Below are 18317 nucleotides of genomic sequence, written 5' to 3'. Positions count from 1 at the left end.
TCTAGGTCGATATTTCCAGCCATTTACCCGCAGGATTTTCTGTGAATTCCATAGTAAATCATTTGGGTTGTGAAACCACGCCCCCTTTTGGCCGAGCACGCCCCCTTTTTCGGGTTTGTCGGATTTTTCAGGCGCACACTGGCGCACATTGGCACACACTGGCACAGACATGTCTCAGACAAAATAACCAGACAAAAACTGGTTGGTTTCAGCTTAGTAAATGAGGCTCAATATGTTCATTTTTTTATTACAATTTTCATTTGGGAAATTGGGAAAGGAGAGTGATTTGAACTTTTATTAGGGCAAAAATGTTTTTATATTTTGAAACCTTTTTTGATGTATTTGCTAACACTGTCAATAGACATAGAAAAGCCATTAGCCCAGACCTCTGATGAAGCTCTGAGGAGCGAAACATGTCAGGGGGCTATTTGCTTTTAATAAGCCTCTTTCGCCGGTCCATTTTTATCATCTGTTGTTTGGACTGCAGCCAAAAACTGTAATATATAAGGTAAAAGAACATTTTATTCTATGTCATGAGCCCAAGTGATAGCAAATACAGAAATATTACAAAGTTATCAATGACTGGCGACACTGGTGTTTTTAATGTTTGGTTATCCCATTACTATTTCTAATACACAAATAAAAATGTTTTAGGTGGGGATATAAAGAAAGGATATTACTTGTGTTGTTTGAAGTTGGAAACGTACCCGTTTCTCCACTGGGGTATTTATTGTTATCAGTGCCTGACTTTAGCTACACCTTAGGCTCTCTTTTGCAGTCTCCTCATGTGGTGACGGGAGCTGCAGAGGGGTGATACAGGCCTTCAGCACCTAATAAACACATTCTATTGTCCAGCAAGCCTTCTGACACTACAACCACCTTAACTAAGTTCAGCATAGCAGCTGGGACAGATGTGTTGGGCCACACAATAGTTTTTTTTTATGAAATTGGTTCTGGCTAACACATTTTTTTCTGTTTGATAACCAGTAGTATGTGCAGAGTAAGGGTACGTTCACACAGGCAGATTTCCTGCTGCAGATGTGCATCAGCAGATTTTGCTGACCATTGGCTTTAATGGATAGTAAAATCTGCTACAGAAAATCTGCAGAAAAAAATGCACATGTGAATGTACCTTAAAAGAAAACGGTCATCCTGTTCACGCACACTAAACCCAATACACCGGGTTATAGTGTGGGTGAACAGGAGCTCTCTGACTAATATACATACCTTCAGTCCGGCGCGGTGTCCCTCTGAAGATCAGCTTCTATCTTCGCTGAATTGTGCGCTGTAGGCAGGCCCGCCGCCTGAATTTGAATATTATTGGTCGCTGGTCATGTGAGTGCTCAGTAGGCACAGGCACTCATGTGACCAGCGACCATGCATATTCAAATTCACCTGGTGGGCCCGCCTCCAGCACGCAATTCAGCAAAGATAGAAGGTGATCTTCAGAGGGACCGGGCACCGACCTGAAGGTACAGTAAGAATATTTGTCAGAGACCCCACATCTGTCTCCTGTTCACCCGTTCTATAACCCAGTGAATTGGGTTTAGTGTGTGAACAGGATGACCGTTGTCCTTCAAGGGTACGTTCACACATACAGGATCTGCTGCATATTTTTGCTGCATATTTTGTGCAGCTGATCTTACTACCCATTAACTTTAATGCTAGCAAAATCAGCTGCAGAGAATATGTAGCAAAAATATGCAGCATATCCTGTAGGTGTGAACGTACCCTTATAGAGTAGATTTCCCCATTCCACGCAGTAAATTAATATGACAGAATGGGAACAGCAATACTTGCTTGTGATGATTGCATTTTCCTTTGCCAGGATGTTATCTGGTATGGCTGTTACAGTACACTGTCAATTTCATTATTATATGGGGAGGTGATGTAACAGTTATACAAAGTGTTTTATATATATATTTTTTTTTTATAATAACCCTCTGTATCTAAAGTTTTATATACACCCTGTTCCAAATTATTATGCAGATTCTATTTAAGTGTCACAAAGATTAAATATTTAGTTTTTCAGTTTAACTCATGGAAGGCATTGTGTCTCAGGGCTCTTTTGATCACTGAAAACAATCTCAGACACCTGTGATAATTAGATTGCCAGGTGAGCCCAATTTAAAGGAAAAACTACTAAATGTGAGTTTTCCACATTATTAGGCAGAGCACCATTTTCAAGCAATATGGGGATTTGCTGCCGAAAAGTGAAATAGTTCAATGCCTTGGATGAGGTATGAAAACATTAGATATTTCATGAAAACTTAAGCGTGATAATCACACTAATAAGAGATTTGTAGCTGATTCAGAGCACAGACGGGTTTGTGCAGATAAAGGCACATCAAGGAAGATTTCTGCCAGATCCATGCCTCGGATCAAGAGAACAGCTGCTAAAATACCATTACATAGATATTTGAAGCAGCTGGTGCCTCTGGAGTCCCACGGACATCAAGGTGTAGAGTCCTCCAGAGTCTTGCAACTGTGCATAAACCTTCTATTCAGCCACCACTAACCAATGCTCACAAGCAGAAATGGCTGAATTGGGCAGAAAAATACATGAAGACTAATTTTAAAACAGTCCTGTTCACTTATGAGTGCTGTGCAACCCTGGATGGTCCAGATGGATGGAGTAGTGGATGGTTGGTGGACAGCCACCCTGTACCAACAAGGCTGCAACGTCAGCAAGGCGGTGGTGGAGTCATGTTTTGGGCCAGAATCATGCGAAGAAAGCTGGCCGCCTCCTTTAGGGTCCCCAAAGGTATAAAGATGACTTCTGCAAAGTATGTGGAGTTTCTGACTGACCATTTTGTTCCCTGGTACAGAAGGAAGAACTATGCTTTCCGTAATAAAATCATCTTCATGCATGACAATGCACTATCTCATGCTGCAAAGAATACCTCTGCATCAATGGCTGTTATAGGGATAAAAGAGAAAGATAGTGTGGCCTACATCCTTCCCTGACCTCAATCCTATTGAGAACCTTTGGAGCATCCTCAAACAAATCATCTATGAGGCTGGGAGGCAGTTTACATCCAAACAGCAGCTCTGGGAGGCTATTCTGACATCTTGCAAACAAATTCAAGCAGAAACTGTCCAAAACCTCACAAGTTCAATGGATGCAAGGCTTGTGAAGCAGCTATCAAATAAGGGGTCCTATGTTAAAATGTAACATGACCTGTTAAAATGTTTAAAAAGTTAAAATGTTGTTAAAAAAGTTTGAAATAGCTTTAGATTTCAGTAAATAAGCTGCAAACGCAACAAATGACAATTTTGAGTTATTTATAACCTATAAAGTGTTTTGACACTTACTGTGCATAATAATTTGGAACAGCGCATTGTAATTTTTTTATGTTTAAAAAAATACTGTTATCATTAGGAGGTTTGTTCAATAAAATTAGAATTGTACTCTTAATAGTTGATAACATGAGAATAATGCTGACTGTTATTTACATCAATTATTTTGGTAAATGAGAAAAATATAATTTGCATAATAATTTGGGACAGGGTGTAGAAATGGTCATTATTCAAAACCACTCTGAGGAGACTGCATTGAGGAAAATGACAAGTAAAAATGCTGCTCTGAAATTTTGAAGTAAAAATACTCTTTCTACTCCAGCAGAAATAAAGTGGTATTGGCACTTATTTAGTGTGGGATTTTACTTGCAGATTCCTCCACAAGAACTGACACAGAATTCGAATCAGTGTCCGAAAATACCACAGAATTTATGTGATCAGAGTCATGGAAATTCCATAGAACTCAATGGAAGGCTAATACCAGGTGGCATTCACACTAATTTTCAAATGGAATCTGTCTCTAAGGCTAGGTTCACACTGTGGAATTTCTGGGCAGAATTTCTGCCGGAGATCAAGCCAGCGGCACTAGGACCGCGAGGACTACATTGCTGTCCCCATAGATGGCAATGCATTTCTGAGCAGATCTCCCAAGAAATCCAGCCAGAAATACATTGCAGGCTATGGGGGCAGCAATGCAGTCTGCCCGGTCCTAGCGCCGCCGGCTCGATCTCCGGCAGAAATTCTGCCCAGAAATTCTGCAGTGTGAACCCAGCCTAAGGGTCTATTCATATGGCAGAATTTCCGCTTGCGGAATTCCACCTCAAACTAATGCCCCTAGACTTATATGGGATTCCGCACTCCTATTCACACTTCTGAAATTCTGTTTGCAGAATTCTGCTAGCGGAATTCCACCAATTCCGCTTCCGCATTCATTTGGGTGGTTCCTGGCTTATGTGGATTTTGTGCGGAATTCATGCGGAATCCCTATGCAGGAATTCAGAAGTGTGAATGAGACTGCGGAATTCCATAGGAGTCTATTGGGCTTTAATTTGAGGCGGAATCTGTGAGCAATTCAACATGTGAGCAATTCTACTGTGAGACCCTCGGGCTGGCTTCACATGGCTGAATTTGCTCACTGAATTTCCTCTTCTCCATGAAAAAACCATGGCATGCAAGTAATTTAAGGCAGATCCAAGCAGAATTCCTTGTGGAATCAAAGCCCTTTTGATGTCAATGGAAGTTCCCGATGAGGATTATTTTAAGGAATTTCTTGTATTGAGTTTATGATACATTACAATTATTTTGGTACTTTTGGACTTTTGAAGTTCATGCAAGCTTTTATTGTATTTCCTTATTGTATAAGTGATGCATTGCTATGGAATAGGCAGAGCATACTAATGGAAGTGTTTTTATTCATTGTATGTTGTACCATTGTTCAGACTATAACTAAGAACAGCTGTTCAAAATGCATCAGTCCTTTTTGGAAGCTATATGGATTTAAATGTTTGATCTCGGTTGCGGCTCCCGGCTATCATTACTGCACAGAGCAGACTCGCTCCGTGCGTAATGATGGGCAATACAGGGGCCAGAGCATTGTTACGTCACAGCTCCGCCCCTCGACGTAACGCCCCGCACTCTCAATACAAGTCTATGGGAGGAGGCGTGGCGGACACCACGCCCCCTCCCATAGACTTGCATTAAGGGGGCAGGCCATGACATCACGAGAGGCGGAGCCGTGACGTCACGATGCTCCGGCCCCTGTATTGCTGGTCATTACGCATGAAGCGAGTCTGCACTGTGCAGTAATGATAGCGGGGTGCTGCAGCCGAGATCCCAGGGGTCCCCAGCAGCGGGACCCCGACGATCTGACATCTTATCCCCTATCCTTTGGATAGGGGATAAGATGTCTAGGAGCGGAGTACCCCTTTAAGGAAAGATCACAGCGGATGTTACACCTGACACCCGGTGTGATCCTCTTGTATAATGTATAGATGCGGCCGGATGCTCCCCCGCACTGACGTTTATATACACCTATTCATATTTCCCACAGAGAGTTGTGATTAGCTGGAACCCTCTGTCCAATCACAGCTCTCTGCGGGAAATGTGAATAGGTGTATATATACGGCAGTGTTGGGGACCATGGAAGAGCGGCTGGCTGCCTCTATAAATTATACAGAAGGATCACAGCCCACCTGGGGGGATCTGTCAATTAGTACAGGTACTACTACTCCCATCATGGAACAGTGTGTTCCATGCTGGGAGTAGTAGTACTACCTAAAAAATTTAAAGTGAAAAATACACACACACATACACTACATTTTTATTATTGTCGGCTAAATTTTTAGTGCCCTGCCTGCACACATAAATTGATCCCTGTTTAAAAATTAATGAAATAATAAAAATTTCATTATAAAAAAGATAAATTTCGTTAAATAAAATTTTTACATCACTACTGTATCTTTTTCATTATTTTTGTTTAATAGTACCCTACAAAATTTTATTAAAAAAGGTATCTTCATCACTTTTTTGGATCGCTAAAGTCCAAAAAAGAATAAAAACCGCCTGCAAAAACGCCAAAGTTAAACCCACATGGCATTTTTCTTGGCATTTTTTTTATTCCCATAGACTTCTATGGGAGAAAAACACCATAGGCTCAACATGCTGCGATTTTGGAAAACTGCCAAGGAGCTGAAAAAGAGTGAAAACACACCAAAAGGATAAAAAAAAAAAAAAAAAAACACCAAACTGAAAAGTACAAAGTGGAAAAAGAATTTAACGATTTGTCATTGATTTACAGCTAACATCTGGCCGTAGCGGTTTTTGACCGAAAAAAAGCCATGCGGCAGAATTGGCATTTTTCTTCGCGTATTTCCCCCCCAAAAAACAAGTGGAATTCCAGCCTAATTCATGACTATCCCACGCTTGGTCAAGCTATGCCTTAGGCTAAGTTTCAACTTGTTTTTTTTTTTTGGCAATTTTTTGAATACTGCCAATGCAGTTTTTGAGCCAAAGACAGAAATGTATTCAAAAGGAATGGGAAATATAAAGGAAGGACCTACACTTCTCCTCCCAAATGGATCCACTTCTGACTTTGGCTCAAAAACTGCAGTGGCAGATATCCAAAAACTGCCAGAAAAAAAACCAAGTGGAAACTAAGCCTAAATGTGTTTGCACTATGCCTATTAGACTTTGTCAATGCTTGTCCTAAGAAATGTTGCTTTGAATAGTCAGTAATAAATATTGTCTTATCCTATTAATTAATGTTCACTTTATCCTGGTGTGTGCTGCTGAGGGGAGCTTATGGTGCTTTTGTGTTGTATAATAATATTCTTTTGTATATGTTGTTTTTACTTATTGAGTTTTTCAATAAAGTGATTTGTTTAAAAAAATTATATAACAGTATAGCTATACAGTGGCATATTTTGCAAATGCAATGAGAACATAACCTACCTAACCTGAATGTGAAAGTGTTATAACATATTGAAATAAATTGGGTACTTTCAGAGTTCTAAAATCAAATATTGAATATTTACAGGTTCAATATCTTATTCACTGTTTGGCTGTTCCATGTGAAATTTGATCATCCACTTCAAGTGTTCCTCATCGAAACCTTTTTCTTGGAAGGATTGCAATGTGATGTTTATTTCTCTCTCATTAGCTGCAAAACATTCTGATATAACTTGCAGCAAACACTCTCCAAAACTGACGTCATAGCAACTAAATGTTTACAGGTATACCACTGAATGTTCCTTGTTGAACATCTTTAAGAATTATAATAATTACTTGTCAGAATTACTTTTAGGATTATTTTGAAAACACTCATTATGTGTAGCCTCATTGTAACCCTTTCTCGTTTGGGCAAATTGCGATTTTTTTTTCCGCTCACATTTTCCTCCTCACCTTCTAAGGCTATGTTCATTGTTTTTTTTTTGTACCCATAAAAATCTTCAGTTTTTGTAAAGTCAGTTTTATACAAACTGGTTAAAAAAAATATACTTTTTTTCTGGCAACTTTTTTCCCCTAAAACAGCTAAATATAAAGATTATGCTATTTAATGTATTCATGGCTCCCAACAATAGTTTTTTACACTAAGCCACAACTCTAACCCCACTATACTATGATATAAATATATATATATATATATATATATATATATATATATATATATGTATATATTTGTGAGATGTACACCAGATTAGCTCCGGGGTCGTCCTTCTTCACAGCCGAAAGGACACATTTTTCTTCATTCACCAGGCAAACAACAATTCCTTCAGGCAAGTCTAGCTCCTCGCCAGCTTTATTAGACACAGGTTGCAGGATAAACAAAACAAAAGACAAGAACAAAACAAAACCCTTCCTAGTCACATTAGGGTATGTTCACACTGAGGAATTGGAAAGGAATTTACACGAGTAATTCTGCTCGCTTTTTCCTCTCCAATTCATTCAGCAGTGAAAATCCCCATAGAGCTGTGCAGAATTTCTGCCCCTCAGTTCACACTGAGGAATTTCCTCAAGCAGAATTCTGACGAGGAAGTCTGTTCCGCTTGAAGAAAGAACATGTTCTTTCTTTCAGGCGGAATCAGCGTCTTATTCCCATAGAGATCAATGTTATTTTTTTTTTCAGTCAGAATCATTTCCACATTGAATTGGTGCGGAATTGGCGCAGAATTCGCGTGGAATTTCCGCATAAAAAAAAAGAGGATAATATATATATATATATATATATATATATATATATATATATATATATATATATATTATACTCTTCTCCTCCTCCACTTGAAATTTTCATTTCCGCGTGTGGAATTCCGCTCGAATTCCGCGCCAATTCCGCACCAATTCCAGTGCCAGGAAGTTAAACAGATTTGTAAATTATTAAACATAACCAACCCCTCATACATAGATGAATAATTGTAAATAAACTGGATGCTGCTTCAATTATATGATACAACTTATTAAAAATATATATTTTTTAATTTAAAATATAAAATTATGCAATTTAACCTCATAGCACAGGGCCCTTGTGCCGAGGTAAATATGTATAACGTAAATTATAACATAATATAAGAACATACACCGATAGCTAACATTGGTAGAATAATATCAAATTGATGTCACTTTCAGTAGTCTGATTATCTAAAGTCCCATAAATAGTATGGGATTCCGATATAACAAATGTAGGAAGAGTGATTAGAGTATAGTTACCAGCCTGGTGAATGTCCCAACATAACGTTACCTGGGGATAGATGGTGAGGTCCGCAGGTCTTTGATGGTATAAGACGCTGGCAAGCGTCACCGCGGTGGTCTGCCTGCCACAGACCGGGTTGTATAGAAGCCGCTCTCAAGATCTTTCGCTGTAGATGGTATCAAGCGATGGACTGGTGCAGACCTCTCCTTCTGTTCTGAGCATTGTAGTTCGCCCGTAGTGCACTTTACATCCACATATTGGGTATTTATATACTCAGAAGAAATGGTGTTACAAGTTTTGGGGGTCTTTTTTCCTATTTTCCCTTGTGAAAATGAAAAATTTAGGGTAACACCAGCATTTTAGTGAAATTTTTTTATTTTTTTTTATTTTCCCATTCAACTTTAATGAAAATTTGTCAAATACCTGTGGGATGTTACAGTTCACTATACCCCTTGTTACATTCCGTGAGGGGTGTAGTTTCCAAAATGGGGTCACATGTGGGTATTTCTTTTTTTGCGTTTATGTCAGAACCGCTGTAAAATCAGCCACCCCTGTGCAAATCTCATTTGCATTGAGCTTACTGCTACAAGTTTGAAAAATTTGCCGCAGCCCAAACCTGAAGCAGGAAACTTTAAACCTGCCTGTGCGAATGTACCCTGTACATTCACATGGGGGAGGGTAAACCTCCAGCTGTTTCAAAACTACAATTCCCAGCATGCACTGACAGACCGTGCATGCTGGGAGTTGTACTTTTGCAACAGCTGGAGGCACACTGGTTGGAAAACCTTCAGTTAGGTTCTGTTATCTAACTCAGCATTTTCCAACCAGTGTGCCTCCAGCTATTGCAAAACTACAACTCCCAATATGTACTGATTGCCGAAGTGCATGCTGGGAGATGTAGTTATGCAACAGCTGGAGGGCTACAGTTTAGAGACCACTGCACAGTGATCTCCAAACTGTGGACCTCCAAATGTTGCAAAACTGTAGATCCCAGCATGCCCAGACAGCAAACTGCTATGTGGGCATGCTGGTAGTTGTAGTTTTGTAGTTTTGCAACATCTGGAGGGCAACAGTGTAGAGACCACTGTATAGTGGTCTCAAACTGTAGCCCTCTAGATGTTGCTGGGCAACTTACCGGCTTCCGTCGGATCCAGGGAGCCAGCCGCACGACATCCTGCCCGCCGATCTCAGACACCAATCGTCGCCTGCAGCCTCGCCCGCAGAGTAAGTGGATTCGTCGCCGGACCCTTTCGGTTTCCCCGTCCTGCCCTGCCGATTGTGGGTGGGCAGAACGGGGAAAACAAAAGTTAACGCCCCCGATATGCTATTGTACGTCGCTTCTAGACGCCCAATAGCAGGGATAGGAGGGGTGGCACCCCTGCCACCTCACTCACTCCTATCCCTTCAGGGGGACCGTCGGTGTCTTGGACAACCGTGATCCCCCCTATTTTCCGGGTCACGGGTCATCATAGACCCGGAATAGCCGCAAATCGCAAGTGTGAATTCACTTGCGATTTCTGCTGATCGCCGAGATGGGGGGGGTGACCCTGATGACCCCCCTGGGCATTTGCGCGGGGTGCCTGCTGATCGATATCCCACGGGCGTATGAATACGCCCTTCGTCCTCAAGTACCAGGACGCAAGGACATATGCATACGCCCTCGTCCCCAACAGGTTAAAGCTCTAGAAAAATTGATTGATAATCATGAAATTTGTTTCATGACAATACACTATTGGTGGCTCTCCAGCACTTGCTAAACTACAATGGTTAGGCTATGTGCACATGATGGAGATTCTGCAGCAGCAAAGTCCCATTGATTTCAATGTGTTTCTCCTGCTTTGTTCACATACCTTAAAACCTTGCAGGGAGGTGAGTACTTTACTGCCCCCAGGATAGTCCTCAAATGCAACAGCTAACATATAGTATCTGTATTTGGAATTTGTTAGAGCCTTCTATTCACCTCCAGCCCTTTTCCTGAAAAAATCCTAAAATTCAGTTTACCAAAAGGAAAACAGAAAATACCAGTGCTTAACAGGGGACTTTAAAAAAAAAAAAATCTTTTAGACTTTTATTTAAATCGGCCCTGTTAAGCATTGCTTTCCTTTCCCCTGTATATCTGCCAAACCAGGCAGGTGAAAGAAAAAAAAGTAAGTGACAACCCCTATAGGATTTGAACTGGCTGCCATTTCCATTTGTCATTTTGTGAAAGCACGCAGAGAAGATACAGTTATGACTAAGAAAGAGCTGAAGAATTTTTGAGGGCAGAGAATGGATACATTTTTTTTAGGTGGAAATGTTGTTACAGGGGTAATATATGATGGGGAAGTGGAAAGAAAACTGGTTAGAGGTCTTACATTGTTCAGTTCTCTACATTTTACATATTCATTTTTTTAAGAATTTATATATCTTTTATATTTGTAATCATAATTGTAAGACTTAGACTATAACAATAACATACAGAGGATCATTAATGGAAAACAGTTGAGGTAGTGAAAAGGAAGGCTCACATAGCTGACTAGCACAGGGAAATTAACAAGAGCCAGATCGAGAGATCAGTATTTAAAGCAAACACAGAGCAGAATATGAAATGCTCTCAGGGCATGAACGAAATGTGAGCTTGCCTGCTAGGAGCTCTTACTACTCCCTTGGGATGGAAGCCCCATTTACTATGCGTCTCTCTATGCCTTCCTCTAACAAATTATTTCATTAAAAAGCATTTAGAAGGCAAACCTTCCCCCACCTTTAATATGTCCAATACTATGCCTTGCACTAACTTTCATTTAGAGATTTTTCTCAGAATATGAGAGTATTTTAAAAATGTAATTTCACAGTTTCTCAAATGCAAAGTTCAATAGGAATTATGAGGTCAAGATCAGGAGAAAACTAAGATGTATTTGCTAAACTTGTTAAGAAAAAAACCTCAAATACATGAATATACAATGTATATACAATCAATGCTGGTTGTGGTTGTGTCTTAAGACCAACATTGAAGACATCTACAATGCCATCTACAATGCCTGCACTTTGAACTACTAGCACAATGGTTATTGAATGGTTATTTGACTGGTCAGCTATAGAACTTTGTGAAGTGCTAAGGCCACTTCTATCTGAAGACTGTTTTAATGTATTAGTGGTAAGACCTGCCTGGATCTCTGTCCTTGTACCAGCTACTGTGCATATGAAGCTGTTGTGTGGCTGTGCGTAAGCTTTAAGCAAATGACATAAATCTATATGGAATACTGTGATTTAAATTGCAAAACTGTTTTACACATTTTGTTAATAGCATACACTAAGGATAACAAGGATGTAAGGGTTGGAAATCTATATATAGCTTGTATCAGATGAATGATGTCTTGGTCACATTATACTTTCCAGCCCATTTCTACACATAAACTTTTAAAAGAGTGTGGGAAAAGTCCCTAGTCTGTCCTCCTCTCCCAAAGCAAGGTGTACCCAAACCAACCTAGATCTGGCTTTAGCCAGAACAACATTTCTTAGTTCTGCCTCTACTAAGCATACATTCAACTAAGCTAAAGTTTACCCCTAGATGTATCACTGTCATGTTCCATTTGCAAGTTTCATCATATAAGACAAATCTGGGCTCTGTGTACAGTGATCTTGGCACTGTAGTGAGTTTGGAGGATTTCATCTGAAAAGGATTGTCTCCAGTTCACACTGTGAAAAAAAAGTGCTCAAGTTCCTGCTCCAATAATTGTTGCCTTAGCCAGAGGAGAATAAGGCTCAACAAGGGTCTCCTGGCATACACAAATCTCTTCAGTGATCCATGGTGGAAGTTATTGCTTTGTGGCTCAGCTTCTCACAGAAGTTGAGCCACACCGTACCATACTAAGTATTATGCTAAAAAATTCTGCAAGAAATTCTGCGATAAAAAAGTACAAGTATTTTAACCACAGTAAGCCAACCTGTGCAGACCTTCCACAGTAAGGTACAAGATATTGGACTATATCCTGTCTGCAACTGCATGTACATTAGTAACTTCACTTACATGTGCCATAAAAACCCTAACAACTTCCCACTCTGTATATTTGCTAAAAAAAAAGCAATGCTTAAAGGTACAGTGACCAAATATTTAGTCACCTTCTCTAAAGACTGCAACATTCCACTCTGTGCTGAAGAGACTGAATCATATTTGACATTACACAAAAAAAAAAAGTGTTCAGGTTGTTTTCACAGTCCTAATGTTCAAAGGCCTTAACACTAACGGGGCAACTTATTTGAAAAAAGATGGGCTCAAATGGGACCACTAGATTAGCTATGCCATATTGCCACATAACACTACCATCTGCTTTGCTTCATGACTACTGCCCTCATGTGACCTGCACCACCACACCTATCATCCTTGTGAAGGAAAGGATTGTCCCTTGTTCATGCGATTCCAATACAATGCTTTTCTTTGTTTGGGCTAATCTAATCACAGCACTAGATCCAGGCTTTTCCAAGGAAAGATGAACAACAGGTGAGCTGAATGAACCTGTGATGTTGCGACAGAGTCAGGAAGTAACGGGAGAAATAGTGCATGTACTATTTCTCCCGTTACTATCTTCTGTCACAAAATAACGTCCATTATTAATAACGGGCTATAACAGATTAAAACGGCTATTAGAAAAATCCCATAGACTATAATGGGATTTTCTAACGGCTGTTATTGATTTTGTAACTGCCGGTTTACAGCTGATTTTCAGACGGAACTTTGTACGGATCTTTAAAACTGAGTAATTTTGCAGTGTGAAAGAAGCCTAAGACTGAACAGTTCCAATATTGTGGAAAAACTGTGAATATCCACTTAATTTCTAGCACATCTCTGGGCAGCTTGTTACCCCAAGGGGCAAACTGACTACACTTTTAGTTAAAAGAATAAAATTAAGTAAGTAAAACAAGTACAACAGTTTTCATGAGAAATATCACAAATTCTAAATGAGTCCCTAAGAGTTTACCATATTCTTGAATGTTTGCCTAAATTTAAATACTCAGATCCAACTCCTGTGTCCACCCCTGAAGTTTAAGCTTGATCTCTCCCTGGAGAAGAAAGAGACAGATGTGAAAAAGAAACATCAGTGGAATGTTTTGATATTCATCAAAAGTGACCTAATTAAATGGTAGTAATCCACAGGGTGCTCTACAGACTGTCTGAGGGAATAGGCAACATATGTGACCAGTCATATTTTCCTTAAAAGATACCACCCTCATAATAGACCTTCTGTAATGTTGTATAACCTATATACTGTAAATAATGACCATTGTCATATTTATTAATAACTAGTTTAAAGTAAAACTATCCATAAAACACTTTACCATAAAAAGTATTACCTCAATAAGATAGCTAAGAAAGCTGAAAAGTGGGAGTAGTTCCCGACTTAATAGAACCTAATATACCTTAATAGAGTCTGTCCATCTTTACATGGACACAGCTTACAGTGGTCACTTCCACCAGCATGTGTCCCCTAAACATACCTCTTCAATGCCAAGTGCCCACATAACCTGTTCAGTCTCTCCTAGTCAATTCAGCCTGTCACTAGCCACTCATGTTTTTGTCTCCATCATATGGAAATCACTCACATCCAAACTGTCAAACCTTTTACCAATTCCAGTTCCTCCATTAACCCTTCAACTCTCAATAACCAAATATCCTCTTTACGTCACTAGACAGCACCACATTTATCCCAAACTTATTGAGATCTTTTATAGCAACCTGATTTGTATCTGTTTATTGCTGTTTATGAAAGCATCATTGCAGCAGTGTGTTTTAAATAAAATAAACCAATATATGGGTAGGTTTGGGGACCTTTTAACTGGACCTCTGCTTTCTGCTTTACTGATAGTAATAGTAATTTAGATCAGTAGGACCAATTTTTAATATTAATGGGTAAAATAAACAAATATGGTATGTGAGTAAAATGTATGGTAAAGGTTTTTCAAATATTGGCAAGAAACTTATAAAGAAAAAAATATATATATATAATTTTGTTATTTAAGATAACATAGCGTGTAACATAGTGTGAAGTTATGCATCATACTCTACATTCATCATATTTTCCAGAAGGAGAAAAACTGGGAAAATCACTTGTAGGATCTGGGTAAACTTATAGATCATAGACTGCAGAACAGCGTGCAGCAATGTGAATCAGCTGGTTCTAAGGCTAGCAGGATATCGTCATGTATTAAAGGGAAACTGACAGTGGTTCAACCGCACTAAACCCAATATACTGGGTTATAGTGTGAGTAAACATAATTTAAATGTAAGGTCACTTACTTGTATTAATAAAGTATTTCCAGTGTTGCACAATACAGCTGGAAGATTGAAGACACCTAACACTAGAAATACTTTATTAATACAAATAAGTGACCCTACATTTGAATGCTGTTTACCAGCACTATAACCATGTATATTGGTTTTAGTGCAGGTGAACAGTTGACAACCAGTACACCCGCATTAAACCAAATATACACAGTTGTAGTGAGGTTCAACCAGATTAACTAAGGACGAGACGGCAAGCAGTGTATGGCGCAAGCTCCCGACACGAGCCTGCGCCATAACAGCCTGTCCCTAGCTGATTACTGTAGCTGGGGACCAGCGTTAATAGCCGACATGCGGCAATCGCCGTGGCTGGCTATTAACCTTTTAGATCCTTGCTGTCAAAACTGACAGGCGTCTAAAGAGACATTTAATGTGCTACTCCACTGGAAAACCTTTCCTTATAAATCAACTGGTGTCACATAGCTCTGGACAGTTCCTGACATGGACAGAGGTGTCAGCAGAGAGCACTTGTGGTCAGGCATAAAGGAAATTCAAAAAGAAAATAACTTCCTGTGTATTATACAGCAGCTGATAATTACTGGAAGGATTGGACTTTTTTAATAGAAGTAATTTGCAAATCTGTTTAACTCTCTGGCACCAGTTCATTTAAAACATTAGAAAATGTTTTCCAGTGGAGTACCCTTTTAACCTCTTCAGGACGCAGGGTGTATGGATACGCCCTGCATCCTGAGTCCTTAAGGATGCAGGGCGTATCCATACGCCCGTGGGAAATCCGGTCCCCACCGCTAGCTGGTTGAACGACCGGAAATAGTTCAGCAGGCATCGCGGCATATCACCCAGGGGGGTCATGATGACCCCCTATGTCGGCGATGGCCGCAGATCGCTGGACAATTCGCCTCTGACGGTCCCGAACAGCCATAGCCAGCAGGGATGAGGTGACACTGGTGCCACCTCACGATCGCCCTGATTCATCGGCCGACCAATCAGGGCACCTGCTGTGGGTGTCACTCCTGCGCCGCCCCTCTTACAGAGGACGTGAGTGGGTGCGGGAAGTGGACCAAGGCAGCTGGGGACCCCGATCCCCGGCATCCCTGTTGGGATCTGGGCCCCAGGAGCGGCGGTGGCGGCGGCGAGGGACTGACCTGAAGCGGCGGCTTGCAGCAGTAGGAGGTGAGTGAGAGCCTCCTGCTGTTGCTTAGCAACAGCTCCCAGCATGCAAAAGGGCATGCTGGGAGCTGTAGTTATGCAACAGCAGGAGGCAGACCACCACAACTCCCAGCATTCCCTTATGGGCATGCTGGGACTTATAGTTTTGCAAGAGCTGGAGGCACATTTTTTCTATGGAAAAGTGTACCTTCAGCTGTTGTATAACTACAACTCCCAGCTTGCACAAACAGCCAAAGTGCATGCTGGGAGTTGTAGTGGTGCATCTGCTGGTTGCATAACTACAACTCCCAGCATGCCCGTTGCACCAGCAGAGCACTTTTCGCCCCCATATGCGGTGTTTTCTGAATTGGGAGAAATTGGGCTTCAAATTTTGGGGGGTATTTTCTGCTATTACCCTTTTTTAAAATGTAAAACTTTTGGGAAACCAAGCATTTGCAAAAGTCGTGAATCACCTATGGGGTATTAAGGATCACTTTACCCCTTGTTATGTTCCCCGAGGGGTCTAGTTTCCTAAATGGTATGCAAAGTGTTTTTCTTTTGCTGTTCTGGCACCATAGGGGCTTCCTAAAGGTGACATGCCCCCCAAAAACCATTTGTCGCTCCTTCCCATCTGAGCCCTCTACTGCGCCCGCCGAACACTTTACATAGACATATGAGGTATGTCCTTACTCGAGAAAAATTGGGTTTCAAATACAAGTAAAAATGTTCTCCTTTTTACCCCTTGCAAAAATTCTAAAACTGGGTCTACAAGAACATACGAGTGTAAAAAATGAAGATTGTGAATTTTCTCCTTCACTTTGCTGCTATTCCTGTGAAACACCTAAAAGGTTAAAACGCTGACTGAATGTCATTTTGAATACTTTGGGGGGTGCAGTTTTTATAATGGGGTCATTTGTGGGGTATTTCTAATATGAAGACCCTTCAAATCCACTTCAAAACTAAACTGGTCACTGAAAAATAGTGAGTTTGAAAATGTTGTGAAAAATGTGAAAATTGCTGCTGAACTTTGAAGCCCTCAGATGTCTTCCAAAAGTAAAAACTTATAAATGTTATGATGCAAACATAAAGTAGACATATTGTATATGTGAACCAAAATTTTTTTTATTTTGAATATCCATTTTCCTTACAAGCAGAGAGCTTCAAAGTTGGAAAAATGCAAAATTTAAAATTTTTTCATCAAATTTGGGGATTTTTCACCAAGAAAGGATGCAAGTTACCACAAAAATTTACCACTATGTTAAAGTAGAATATGTCATGAAAAAACAATCTTGGAATCAGAATGATAACTAAAAGCATCCCAGAGTTATTAATGTTTGAATTGACGGATTGTCGTCAGATGTTCAAAAAATGGCCGAGTCCTTAAGGTGAAAAAGGGCTAAGTCCTTAAGCGGTTAAACCATCCCTGGTGGTCCAGTGGATCGCCCCCCCACACAGTGTGATCGCATGGAGGTGACCCACTATGGAGGTAGCCAGATGGCTTACCTCTGCTCCTACTGCTGTCCCAGCTCTGTGATTGATAAAGCCTGCCTGAACCAGGCTTTATCAATCAGGCGCAGAGCACACAGATCAATGTGGTTCTGTGGAAGCACATTAATCTGTATGAGGAATCTACTGATTCCTCCTAAAAGTCCCCTAAGGGGACTAAAAGTGTAAAAAAAAAAAGGTTAAATAAAAGTTAAAAAAAAAACACCCATTAACCTCTTCCATATTAAAAGTTTGAATCACCCCATTTTTCCCAAATTACATAATAAAAATAACATATGTGGTATTGCCGTGTGTGTAAATTTCTGAACTATAAGAATATAATAATTTAATAATGTTAATTAAACTGCACGGTCAATGGCGTACACGCAAAAAAATTCCAAAGTCCAAAATTGCGTATTTTTGGTCACTTTGTATACCCTAAAAAAATGAAAGCGATCAAAAAGTCCTATCAAGTCCCATCAAACCAAAAATGGTACCGATAATAACTTCAGATTGTGGCACAAATTAGAAGATGACAATTTTACACATACAAATTTTGGTGCATGTAGTCATAATTTTTTTAAAGTAGTAAAATAAAATAAAACCTACCGTATATACTCGAGTATAAGCCGACCCGAGTATAAGCCGAGACCCCTAATTTCAACCCAAAATCCCAGGAAAAGTTATTGACTCGAGTATAAGCCTAGGGTGGGAAATACCTCATCCCCCCCTGTCATCATCCAGACCCGTCATTAACATCCTCATCATCATCCCCTTGTCATCATCCCACACATCCCCCCTTCATCATCCCCTTATCATCCCACACATCCCCCTTCATCATCCCCTTGTCATCATCCCACACATCCCCCCTTCATTATCCCCTTATCATCCCGCACATCCCCCCTTCATCATCCCCTTATC

The 18317-nt window shown here is 40.3% G+C and overlaps 1 long non-coding RNA gene across 2 annotated transcripts in view; it reads right to left on the bottom strand.

Moving 5' to 3' along the window:
• Positions 1–400: 400 nt before the first annotated feature.
• LOC130282278 (uncharacterized) overlaps positions 401–18317 on the bottom strand; it is a 244277-nt gene continuing 226360 nt past the window's right edge. Inside the window, exon 3 of one of the 2 annotated variants that reach the window (XR_008846310.1) lies at positions 401–494. This is a non-coding gene — a long non-coding RNA (uncharacterized LOC130282278). Of the gene's footprint in view, positions 495–13443; positions 13526–18317 lie in introns of those variants that run through there. The other variant, XR_008846311.1, reaches the window with a different exon arrangement.

This window comes from Hyla sarda, chromosome 7 (assembly GCF_029499605.1).
Source record: "Hyla sarda isolate aHylSar1 chromosome 7, aHylSar1.hap1, whole genome shotgun sequence".
In the NCBI taxonomy this organism is placed as follows: Eukaryota; Metazoa; Chordata; class Amphibia; order Anura; family Hylidae; genus Hyla; species Hyla sarda.
This window is presented reverse-complemented; position numbering and strand designations above follow the sequence as displayed.